The following is a 13,664-nucleotide window of genomic DNA, read 5'->3' as shown; positions in this document are numbered from 1 at the left end:
GCGAGCATGTTCTCTGCCGAACGGTAACGAACGTCAAGGAGGAGCTTTGATTCTACGAGGGAGAGCGACAACGGTCATGGAAGACCGTGTTCCCTTCCTCGTAGAATCGGAGCTCTTCCTTGACCAAGTACGGTGCCGTCCGGTGGAGAAATGCTCGCCGAGATGATCACGTAAGCAAGTTCAACTAGTACGGATGGTTATTTATTCACACGTCCCGATATCATCGCAGTAGTCTGTTATGTGTGTACACTCCCATTCTTCTATTAATTTGCGGAAATATCATGTGAATTACTTACCTGCCATAGTAAAAGACGAGAACACAATGACCATTAAAAATATCATTGTTTAGAGATCTAGATAATTTTATAGTTTCTTAATTTTATTTGTTTATAAAAGGAGAATTTTATAGTGTATTAAAAAATAAGTATAGAGAGTAGATGGCAACTGCTTCCGGGTCCTCGGCCTCTCATGGGTTTCCAAAGCGACTTAGGCCGGGCCTTCCTCTCATTCCATGCGGCAAGTGTCGTGATGAGACGAAGATTGTGATGGAGTACCGAGTGAAGAAGGAGGGTCCCAACAAGGATCGTATCTTCTACAAGTGTCCGGATCGCAATGTGAGTTATTTTATCGTATTTAATGATTATGGTTAGTTTATACCTATTTTCATGATGGTTGTGATTAAAGTTCTAATTTTTTGTTTTAATTTCAGTGGGATGGCAGTGGACGATGTTCAGGCTTCTACTGGGAGGAAGAGTATGTTGAACTCGTGCAAAAATATCTTGCACAACAGGCAGATACGGTGGCTAATGAGGCAGTGATCCAGCCGAAGAAGCCCAAAGATGTTGCACAATCGGGGGATCTGTCTGTTTTAGTTGAGATTGGTCGCAAAATCCTTGTGCTCCTGAAATGTATTTTAGCTTTAGTTCTTTTAGTGGTAGTTAGGATTGTCTACATTGTAGCGATGCTTTCATAAATTTGTATCTTTTGTGGTGGCACGTATGTTGTATAAATAATTAATTATGATCTAGGTTTTAATATGATATTTATGTCATGTAATGCAGATGAGCCATCATTGGATGTATAATGCTGATCGCCGCTCCCAAGAGTTCATTGACGGCGTGCATTCTTTGTTACGTGCGGCCGAGGCAAATAAACACGACGATTTCATGTGCTGTCCATGTGCCATATGTAAGAATACAGTGGAATATCCTTGCTCAAGGACTCTTCATTCACACTTGTTCAAGTCGGGTTTCATGCCAAACTATATTTGTTGGACAAAGCACGGAGAAACCGGTGTTGTAATGGAAGAAGGTAAAGAAGAACAATGGGACGACAATGATATTATTCCTGATGGTGCATGCTTTAATGATACTGCAATGGGAGAAGCTGAAGAAGAGGTAGCCGTAGAAGATGAGCCGGCTGATGATCTTTCTCAGGTCATTCGTGACGCACAAAGAGAATGTGAAAGTGAAAAGGAGAAGATCAAGTTCGAGCGGATGCTAGAAGATCACAAGAAATTGTTGTACCCAACTTGTGATGCAGGGCAGAAAAAGTTGGAAACCACACTAGAATTGCTGCAATGGAAGGCAAAGAATAGTGTATCTAACAAGGGATTTGGAGAGTTACTAAAAATCCAAAAGAAGATGCTTCCGAAGTACAATGAATTGCCCGCCACTACCTACGAAGCAAAACAAGTTGTCTGTCCTATGGGGCTAGAAATAGAGAAGATACATGCATGTCCTAATGACTGCATCCTGTACCGTGGCAAAGAGTACGAGAAATTGGATGCATGCCCGGTATGCCATGCGTCGCGGTATAAGATCAGGCGAGATGACCCCATCTTTGTTTGCCACTATAAGATGCCCTTGGTCCTTGCTCTTCTTCTTCATCCCCATCCTTCTTGAATCCAAAGCAGAGCTACAAGATCCAGTCCTCATTTCATCTGACTGAGGTGATGGTGTAATATAAGAATAAGGGATCTGGTTTTTGAAGAAGTTCAAGTCTACCGTTGGTTAGTTTGGTCTTAGGGTTCATGATGTTTGACTTCTCAGTCTCCTGTTTTTGGATCTGTTGGTCATACGTCATGTTTTGGATAATCATTATCTTGTTGTTTCTCCATTGCCCTCGTCTATCCCGACTTCTAGAGTAAGCCTTGGTTGTGCTAGGTTGCTCTTAACCATGCAACTTTAAATCCCAGTGTAATTTAGTGTTCGACACCGTGTAATCTTTCGTGTAATTCCAGATTCACGAAATGTGTTGTAGTTTCGCCTAAGGGGAGTGGATCCTAATTCACTCTTTTGTAAACCCTCGTGTTAGGAGAAGTACTTGTGTTGTAGTTTTTGCTATTTCCACCTATAATGTAATCCTAGCCAATGTTGTGCTTTAAATCTAAGTGTGTTAGTTGCTTGAGCCCAACTCCATCAAATACTTCTTTCCACTAACATGTCATTGATTTGCTGGCCTAGAATATGCACCATGTAATGACAACCAACCTCTATGTTCGTTTACAGTATTGAGACTAATCTTCCGTACCAACACGATGAGAAAACATATTAGACATATGAGCCATATTTCTCAGGATTTTTCCTATACCAAGCGCATCACCCGCAGCGAAGCGCGGGCAGCAGTGGCTAGTATACTTTCAAAGTGCTATGCAATGAAGCCAATGTGCAGTTCCGCCATCTGGAAGTGTTCTGGTGCTTCAACAGAGGCCTGCTTCCCTTGGCAATGGAAATGAACTTTTCACTTCAGCTTTGTCAATGTGGTCATACAGTTACGGCGCTTCTGGAGATATCAAGGTCGATTATGTTTGGTTGTTCAGTGTGCAAGTGTAGGGTCACATTCTTGCATTATGTGAGCTATGAAGAGTGCTGGGAACATTTCTTTAGTTACTTAAAAGTGCAGTGCTATTGTTTTCTCGGAAGCTTCTGGATACAACAGGATTTCTTCTATACCTCATCATTGATAGCAAAACCATGCTGCTGCTTAGTGTTGATACATGGACTTGGAACAATGGCACATCCTCTGGACTAGAGAGGGGCTTGACATATGGGTCAGAACTCTATGATGCTAGAAAATCAAGAAGACACTGCAAGGAACAGTGTTTTGCAGCCCGTGATCATACACACAAATGGCTGGCTTGCATTTTTTCTTGTGTTCCAACTTATTTGCAATGGCAAGGAGTATTGACAATTGAAACAAGATCGGTTCCAGATGCACTTCTACAATGTATTTTTTTTTATAGAGAGAGAGGTGGCGACGTCCTGAAAACAGTTAACGAGTGAAAATCACTGTTTGGAATCCATTGAGAAGCCAATAGGGGACATATCAGTCTCTCACCGGCCTATAAGCTGACATGGTAGCCGACAAAAATGGTACATGTACTAATCGGCAGGCAGATTGCTGACTGGTGAGAAAATATATGAAACATTGGGGACAGACGCTTACAATATACGTGTACAACCATTGCAACATATGCAACATCCCAATCTACTTTTACAATATCCGCGTGAAACATTTGAATCATATACCTCTAAAATATCTAAAACATTTGAAATACACACTTGCAACATGCATCATATCCCAATTGCGGCCTCCTCCGCCACCATCTGCATCAGGGCACCGCAGCCGTAGTAGGAGGCAAGGCTGGATCGGCCTCCATGCCAGGGCCTGGCGCTTCTCCTTGCGTTGGGGGCACCTGTCGCCGTCGTCGGGCGGGGCAGGCGGTGGAGTTGGAGCAACAGCAGGAGCAGCAAGGCGGGCGCATGGAGCAGCGGTAGGAGCAGGCCGCGGCAGGCGCTTCAGTGGATGAGGTATGGTGAGATAGCGACAATGACGCTGAGGGTGGGTGGGTGCCGGAGCATGAAGTTTGGATGGGAGGGGATCTAAGGTGGCCTGGATTTCGCGCTGCCTGGCACGGTCACGAGTGGACGCCGTGACGGGGAGGCGGAGGGGCGGACATTGCGGTGAACACCGCGGCGGGCGGAGTGAGGAAGTTTTTGGACACAAAGATAGGGGAGTAGGGGAGCAGGTCGGTTGCCTGTTGGGCCGGTCCGCTGCGCAAGCCTAGGAAGATAGCGTCCGGTCGTCTGGACGCCCTACACGAAGCATTACCGAATAATTATTTACAAAATTACTTGCGTGTGATCTCCAAGCTGTCATAATTTGTTTTTTGATTGAGAGATTAACATGGGGATTAAATTCAAGAGTTACTAGAGAATATAGAAGCCAAATACAAAGGCGGCAAAGCCGCGTCTGTCTTTCTAGTGCACTTAACGAGTGATCTATTTATTTATTTTCTATAATGTATTTTTTTTAGAGAGAGAGAGGTGGCGACGTCCTGAAAACACTTAACGAGTGAAAATCACTGTCTGGAATCCAGATGCACTGAACCTTTTCTTTTTGAATGGACTGAACTGAATCGCTATGTGAAAGAGGAAAGGACGAAATCACTCTATGGGATCTAGCATCCTATCGGCCATTGAGAAGCCGACAAGGGACATATCGGCTTCTCACAGACCGATAATCTGACATGGCCGCCGACGAAAGTCGTACATGTACTAATCGGCACTGGCGAGTAGAACCTTGTCGGCACATGGAAGGCCGATTAGACTAATCGGCTCGTGGTTTCGGCTCGTGGTTTGCCGATAGGATGTGCCACAAACTTTTTTTCAGCTCATCCAAATTGATTTTGTTACTAATAAAATATTTAAAAAAACGCCTCAACTAAACCTGTATAAATGTACATAATCACATAGGATATGTCACGTGACATGCGGCCAGTCACGCCAAAATATATGGCATGACACAAGTTTTTGCGTACTCAATATGTTTCGTAAATTTTTTTAAGTAGAGGTTAAAAATTAAGCGCAACCAATTTTGCTGCTTGGATCTAGCATTATAACTTTTGTAGTTTTAAAAACTAAATTCTTAATCAATGTTATCGTATACAACTATATTTGAGGCGTTTACTGATTAACCCTAAACAAAATAGGGTTGTAATGATCCTCCTTAATCAATGAAGCGAAGTTATTAAAAAAACAGCCGTTAAATTCTAAAAAAAACACTCCTAGGAGTCAAACCCAAAACCTTAAGTGCTACTGAGGCTCGTTCTAAAAAAAAGGTGCTATTGAGGCTCTTGTAACCATTAGGCTACAAACATTTTCGCCTATTTATATGTGTAGTCTGCGTTTGGATATAGACATTGAGGCTCAGGAATTAAAATTGGGATTGGCATTGGATAGCATCAAATGCTGCTGTTTGGATGGTTTAGAATTTGGAATTGGAAATTATCGACGGAATATCGTCGGCAGTTCTCCGAGGGGTATCCCACGAAGGTAGATTGATCGGCAGAGGTGCGCATAATCAAGAACAAGAAGGCAACAAAGACACAAGAGTGAGATAGGTTCAAGCCGTCTGCACGACGTAATACCCTACTCCTGTGGTTTGTTGGTTGATATTGGCTATTTTATGATATTGCGTCTGTTTTGAGAGGATCCCCTACCCGCCTTATATAGCCAGGGGTAGGATTACAAGTCGGTTAGATCTAGGAGATAACCGGTAAGTAATAACAGATTACAGAAATCATGGGATCGAGCATATCCTAACAGATCTCGTAACATCTTCAGGATATCGGCCTTGATGTCTTGCGGTACACGCCGAGCGGTACCGTGCACCGTAAGTCTTCGTCTTGTGGGCTAGACTACCCATGGCGGCGTAGCCCATGTAGTCTGCTGTGGGTATCCGGGGTCGTATCCCCCACAAAAATCACCTCCAATGCCAAAGAGGTATTAACTACACCTGCTCCTCCTCGCCCGCAATACCGAGCCATGACCCTTCATATTGGGGAGAATTGGAGATGAGCGTCACATCTGTCACCCGCATCCTCGCGAACGGCGCACTTCTTTCCCTCTCCTACTTCGCAGCCGGCGGCCCTCCCATTTCGCCTAAACGGATTAAATGACTGTTTAAACGGCCAGTAAATTGTAAACGGTGGTAAACTATTTTATTTAGGGGGTAAACGGAAATTAAACGGTTGACCGTTTAAACGGTCAAAAACAGGGAAAACGGTCTAAACGGCCTAAACGGAACGGAGATAAACATCATTAAACGGGCTAAACAGCTGTTTAAGCGGCTGTTCAGGCGAACACGAGGTAAATCTAGTTTAGTTTTGTATGGATAAATTTATATACTTAAGTTTATTATATTTATAAATGTGTACACTTGATATGTTACATGCATAATATCAATATTTGGTTCTTTTCATATGCATAAATATATACATATACTAAAATAATTGATTTTTACTCGGATAAATATGTATAAATGCTAGAAAACTTGATTTTTTACATGCACATATATAATTATATGTATTTTTTTAAAAGTACAAAACCGTTTAGACCATTTAACTTCGTTTAAACACAGTGTAAACAGCCTAAACGCTAAACGAAGGGCGACCGTGTAAAGACCGTTTACCGTTTAGGAAATCATTGCGCGAGCGAGGCGTGCAGGCAACGACGCGAGCCAGCTGCATGGGCGGCGGTGCGAGCGAGGCCCGCGAGCGGCGGCGCGAGCGAGGCCCGCGAGCGGCGGCGCGACCTAGGTGCAGGGTTGGTGGCACGACCCAGGTGTAGGGGCGGCGGTGTGGCCTAGGCACGTGAGCGGCGGCGCGAGCCAATGCTCGATTGATCGGCGGACAAAGCTCTCTTCCCCACGGTCGGTGACTCGAGGCCCCCTTCTTCCCCGTCGTCAGTGGCCAGAGCCCTTTTCTCCCTCTTCTTCCCCCGAGATCCGCCCATCGTCGAGCTCCTCCCATCGTCGGTGGCTAGGCCCCCTTCTTCCCGTTCTTCCCCATGGCTGCGGTCGAGCTCCTCCCATGGCCACAGTCGAGCTTCCCAGCGTTTCAATTCCATCTTTTGGATCCAAACAGGAAATGGATTTGAGCTACTTGCTAGGATTCCAAAAGATAATTAAATGGTCATCCAAACAATAATATTCGAATTATGGCCATTTCAATACCATGGCTGCTTTGGTATCGAACACAATTCAATTCTAGCTCCCCCAATATCTACATCCAAACGGACCCTAAGTGAAATCCGAAGTTTGTTAACAAAGCACAAGCTCAAAAATTAAGTTTAAATTTAAAAATAAATCTAAAATATTTCAAGACAATAAATTTACTTTTGAATTGAAACTTAATTTTAAGCATGTCTCTTGTTTAGAAACTTTAGATTTCACCTTAGCATATATGTAGAAAAAACAAAAAAAACAAATTAAATTTTCCTAACTAAGCAACGATGATTCTACATCTTCTGATAGATGATCCCAGGGTTAGCCAATCAGGCATGACACAGATTCCCTGAGGTCTTGTTTGGATGCGCATGCATTCATCTTAATCCGCATGTGTTGAAGTGGATTGGAGTAAAATTAAACTAAGTTCCATTCCAATGCACTCCAATACATGTGGATTAAAGTGAATACATATGCATCAAACAAGGCCTGATGGAGTTGACGGAGTCCCTCCCGAGCGAGAATTTTGACGACTTTTCGCTAGTTTGTTTGAAAACTAGTGGCGCATCACCTTGTAGGCATCCGGTTTCCATATAAGACACGACCGAGGTGCACTAATGTGGGTTGCATAGTGCATGCTCGGTGTTGGCACATCTTTGTGCCAACAACACATTCTCCCTCGATCCTATAGCACTATAGTCTTAGTCAACCTTCACACTAGCCATTCAATTTTTTTAGCCATTTAAAAAAAAATTATTCACATTTAGACCCCTAGGCGTCTTATTTTCGTTTTTGGACCTACGGGTCGACATCGTGGCCTTTGGCCTCAGAGGTTACACAGCTCAGTGCCACAAGCTATGGCACCGATCTTGGAGACCCTCCCCGCCACCACCGTCCCTTCTTAATCCCACCCTAATGCGCCTCACTAACCACTCTTGCCTCCACTAAACCCCTTCCCAAATCCCAAATCCCGCCGCTAACCACAGCCTGTTGTGTTTTAATTCTCTACTTCTTAATTGTGTTTTAATTCTCTACTTGTTGTGTTTTAATTCTCTACTTCTTAATTGATCGACAGAGCTCCTGTCTTTTGTTCAAAAAGGAAAAGTTACGTCTGCTTGGAAAAGAAAGTTACAGTTTCATGGACAACTGGCTTGTATCGTTTTTTCTCAAGACTTTCTTAAATTACAATTGTATGTAACTGAGATGTGGAAACCCAGAAAACCGTAAGCTTGATTGAAATTGTCTTGGGACCATTAATGTCTGCAGTAACTGGTGTTTGCAATAAAAAAGTGTCAATAAGCACTGACTTTCCACGTTCTGGTATGTCAATTATTAGGTGTCCAGTGTCTTGAATGTGGCTTTATTCACAGTACAACTGATCTCTGCATTTACAACCTCCGCAGGAAGGAAGTATGAGGCTGTGGGCATTTCTGTTGTCAGTCTATTGGGTTCGCTTTGTCACCTATTTTTGTCCTATGGAAATCCTACAAGCATGTGTCAAATTTGAGAGCTACTGCAAGATCAACACCAGATGTTAAACCAGAGGAGTTTGCGGTGTTGGTGAGAGATGTCCCTAGACCATTTCCAGATGAAACTGTAAAGGATTTTGTAGACTCATATTTTCGAGCACTTCACCCAAACACTTTCTGACAGATTACACAAAGGTACTTCTACTCTTGAATCTTGAGATATAGAGATGGATTGCTTCCCCGTTGTCCTTTTGTTATGTTTTTCATGTCTGCTTGTAAGACATGTCTAAAAATAACCCCACATAAAAAGAAACAGAAGTTTATTCTATTTTGATCACATTGCATTGCAGGCTGATAAAATATACCAAGAGATCGAAGGTCACAGGCAGAAAGTTGCTCGTGCTGATCAAGTTGTATATGCAAACTTGAAAACTGAAAGTAATCCTGAGGGCACAAAACCTACTCATAGGACTGGATTCCTTGGTCTTATTGGTAAAAAGGTTGACACAATTGAATACTGTAGTGAGCAGATTAAGGAATTACTGCCCAAACTGGAGGCTGAACAGAAGACTACCCTTCATGAGAAACAGCAGCGGGCTGCCATTGTCGTCTTCAATAGCAGATCTGCCGCAGCTTCTGCATCTCAGACTCTCCATGCTCAGGTGTATGATAAATGGATAGTTATGGAAGCTTTTGAACCATGCCATACTATGGTCCAACCTTCTGAGGAATCTATATGAGAGGCAAATCAGACAGTCTGTGGTCTATGTTATTGTCTTTTTCATTGTTTTTTTCTTCCTATCACTGCTATCGCTGCTGTTACAACTGTCGAAAACCTGAAGCAGAAGCTGCCCTTCCTGAAGGTAGTGGTGGACCAACCACAAATCAAGACCATCTTGGAGGCTACCTTCCCCAGATTGCATTCATTGTGTTCCTCGCTTTGCTACCTACTCTTCTTATGTTTCTCTCAAAACAAGAGGGGATCCCTTTGCAGAGCCATGCAGTCAGGGCGGCATCAGGAAAACATTTCTATTTCATCGTTTTCAATGTCTTCCTCGGCTATACACTTGGAAGCACATTGTTCAAATCTTTGACAACCATTCTCGATCACCCTGCTGGGATTGTGGATATGCTTGCCAAGAGCCTGCCTGGAAGTGCAACGTTCTTACTCACATTTGTCGCACTGAAGTAATTCCTTTGTCTCACTTTTTCAGTTACCTACTGCCCAATTTTCAATCTTAACATCTTTGAGTTTGACAGCAACTTGACAACATAAATATTTGACTGTTGACAGATTGTTTGTTGGCTATGGGCTTGAGCTCTCTCGCTTGGCTCCTCTCATCATTTTCCACCTGAAAAGGAAGTACCTATGCAAGACAGAGATGGTGTGAAAGCAGCATGGGATCCAGGAGATCTGGGATATAATACCAGGGTTCCAAATGACATGCTCATCGCAACAGTCGTTCTGTGCTACTCAGTCATTGAACCTTTGATTTGATTATACCATTCGGTGTTGCATACTTTGCCCTTGGGTGGCTTATAGCGAAAAATCAGGTGATCCAGGTGTCATTTAGTTTTACAGGGGTACAGCTTTTCGGTGTTGCACACTATGGTACTCGGTTTGTTAGTACTGTAATTTCTATGCTATTTTGGGGAATTATTTCTTCCACTATAGGGTCTCGTTATATTATATATTATTATTGTAGGACACTACTACGACCCGTGTGTGCAGATCCTCTTCTTCCTTGGCGTTCGTCTTCCTCCTCGCAACCCCTTCCTCTCCCACCCCCGCCGCCCCTGGCCAGCGGCTCCCTTGCCGTTGGGCGCCCCACCCACCTACCGGCCCTGCTCCTCGAACCCGCCGCGGGGTGGTGGTGTCTCGCCGGAGCTCCACGGCGACCTCTTTCTTCCCCTCCCCCTCGCGCTGCCGACAAGTCACACGATTTTTCGCGCGAAATCCACGCGTTGCGCAGTGCTAGGATTTGAACATAAGACTTGTGCCCTCACGCGTAGCTGCTCTAACCACTCCGCCCTAAGTCACTTGTGTCCGTACAACGTGTATATTCCTTTAATACTAACTTCTCATAATTTTAAAACAAAAATTTAGAACCCTAAACGACTTCAGATAAAAAAGTCATCAACTACAAAGTTATTGTTCTGATCGGGATCTACAACTTTGATGTTGGTGGTTTCGCCATCCGAGGTCGTTTAGCAAATTTGAATTTCAAATCGTCAAAACTTCATCCATACTGTTGGGACATCCAATGATTTCAAATAAAAAAAGTTATCAACTATAAGTTTTGATGGATCTTCTCTCCGAGGTTATTTGCAAAATTTGAATTTCAAAATTTTAGAACTTCAGATACAAATTTAAGACCATAAATGATTGCTAATAAAAAAATTGTCAACTACAAAGTTGTAGATCATAGCGAGATCTGCAACTATGCTTTTGATCATTTTTTCATCTGAGGTTGTTTGTATAATTCGAAAAAATTGAATTTTAAAATATAAGACCTTAAAACAGAATTATGGAATTGTAAATAATTTGAAATAAAAAAGTCATCAACTACAAAGTTGTAGATTTCATGATATAAAGCTTGTTTTCATCCGACTTTGTTTAAAAAAGTTATGAATTTATTGTGCTGCAGCATAAATATCACCGCCGGTTCGTAATAATTCGTATTACAAACCGTTAGTGAAATGATTTTCACCACTGGTTGGTACCACAAAACGGTGAAAATAGGTCGACCATCACTACCGGTTGGCAACACAAACCGACTGTAATGATAGGTTATCATTGCTGGTTCGTGTTACTAGCCGGCGATGATAATCGCCAAGTTTTCACCAACGGTTTGTAATACGAACCGACAGTGATGAGTATATTGCCGGTTTTTAGCAAACTGGCAGTGAAAGTGGCGGCGGTGATTATCAGTTATGTAGTAGTGGGCCATGGGCGCCCCCACCCCTGACCTGATCCGACCGCCTCCTACGCCAATGGAACCCTACCGCTGTCCTCTCGCCATCCTCACCGACTGGCTGGCCTGCCTCACCTAAGCCTCTTCTAAGCCCGCCGGAGTTAGAAAAGAAGAGAGAAGACGCGGGGTCACCCATCGCGATACAGCGCGGCCTTCTTCTCCGGTGGCAGTGGCGACGCGTGAGTTGGTCTGCATTTTTTTGACTTCTTGTGCGTGCACGTGGAAACGTCCCCGCAGCATGCGCGGAAATAAGCATTTCCGATTATTGTAAGCGGTTGATGAAGTTCATACTGAGTGGGGGTATCTATCGGATCTTGGTTGATTCCCTTCATTATCTCCTATAACTAAAAAGAATAAAGTGTGGACATCGTTTTGGTGCGACAATTGCCTTGATTCGTCCGTTTGTCACTCCATGCGATCGATCCCACCTCCCACGCTGTCCAACAGGCGAGCGAGAAAAGGAAAGATGCGATAGAAAAAAAAATTACCATCCTTGCGATCCCTGCCTGCTTTGAAGAAAACAAATCGATCACCTGAGGCCACATGTATGGAAGGAAATAATAATCATGCATGGAAGGAAACAATAATCATGTATGGAAGGAAACATCAGTGGTGCCAAATAAAAGATATGCAGGTTATACATGGTGAGACTGGTGAACCTTCTATAATTTTCTAAACGAATATTCCCATCATTAGTATATAGGTCCATTCCTCTGCGTTTCTTTGTGCTCCCATTAGCATATAATATGAAAGTATTGTTGTGTTCATCACCACTTCCAATTGACTACTCCCATTAGCATATACTTCCTCTACCCTAAAATATAAGTCGTTGTGGGATATGTGCAGGTCAAACATTTATATCTCCAAATAAGTTTATTATGAAAATATATTCAATGTTCCATGTAATGATACTCATTATGTATTATAAATATTAATATTCTTTTATATATAATTGGTCGAAGTAAAAAAAAGTTAACTTCTCGGTAAACGAGAATGAATTCTATTTTGGGATAGATGGAGTATATGAAAGCAGTGTTGAAAATATTTTAACAATCAAGTTCGTCTCCGGATGATTGGTAAGCTTAGACATCATAATGGCATAAAAAATTTCGACTCTCATGGACACCCTCATGGATCAGTGCAAAGCATCCAAATCCTGCAACATACACAAATGGCAACCTTAAAGTTATGATATTTTTAAAGGGTGGACAATAAATATCATCTTAAATGTCCTGGCATTAGAGTATATACGTGCAGACACATAGACATGGTGGTGTAAGTGAGTAGCCAACAGGAGTCGAGAGTCAGGGGTGTTTGGATCCTAGGATTAAACTTTAGTCCCTGTCACATTGAATTTTTAGATATCAATTAGGAGGACTAAATATGAGTTAATTATAAAACTAATTACATAAGTTGTGGCTAATTCGCTTGCCAGCGCCGTGTACAGGATGGTATGGATATGTGGTGGAACTTATTCGTAGATTTGTTGGCGCATGAAAAAAATGGATATCGGAAATCTCTTCCTGCCGGTATAAAAAATGATCTTAGCCGCATCACGGAAAAATCTACACAGTAGAGTTTGTGAGCCGTGACGCCACGCTCTCTGTGACTGTGTAAATTTCACGAACTTAGCTTTTTGGATTAAATGTCACTTTAACGTCGGTTATATACTTTTACAGTATTGTTATCTTATCGTGCGATCTGTGTGTTTTTAGTACAAAGTTTAGTTATCCCGTAGCAACGCATGGGTACGAACTTATTTGTATATATACTCGAACCTGTGTGTATATGATTATATGGAGATACAGCGGAACTTATTCATGGATTTATTGGGGCATGAAAGAAATGGATATCGTAGAATTCTTTTTGCTGATATAAAATATTATCTTAGCCGTATCAAAAAAAAAATCTATACAGTAGAGTTCGTGAGCCTTCGACGTCGCGCTCTTCGTGACGGTATTAATTTCACGAACTTTGCTTTTTAAATTAAATGTCACTTTGATATTGGTATTTAATTTAACAGTATTGTTATCTTATCGTGCGATTCGTATGTTTTTAATATAAAATATTTAGTTATTCCGTAGCAACGCACGGACACGCTAACTAGTATTCGGTATAAGTACGTAGTTGCAGTATCAGTGTCCTGTTATTCTGCTGGCTCTTTGCACTCATGCTGTTCGTTTGATTCTCCGTCCATGGGAAATAAAACTTG

At 42.5% G+C, this 13,664-nt stretch overlaps 1 pseudogene; it reads left to right on the top strand.

Moving 5' to 3' along the window:
* Positions 1–3,831: 3,831 nt before the first annotated feature.
* On the top strand, positions 3,832–10,638 carry LOC136503565 (CSC1-like protein ERD4; annotated as a pseudogene).
* The last annotated feature ends 3,026 nt before the right edge of the window (positions 10,639–13,664 follow it).

The sequence above is a fragment of the Miscanthus floridulus genome, chromosome 14 (assembly GCF_019320115.1).
Source record: "Miscanthus floridulus cultivar M001 chromosome 14, ASM1932011v1, whole genome shotgun sequence".
Classification (NCBI taxonomy): domain Eukaryota; kingdom Viridiplantae; phylum Streptophyta; class Magnoliopsida; order Poales; family Poaceae; genus Miscanthus; species Miscanthus floridulus.
This window is presented reverse-complemented; position numbering and strand designations above follow the sequence as displayed.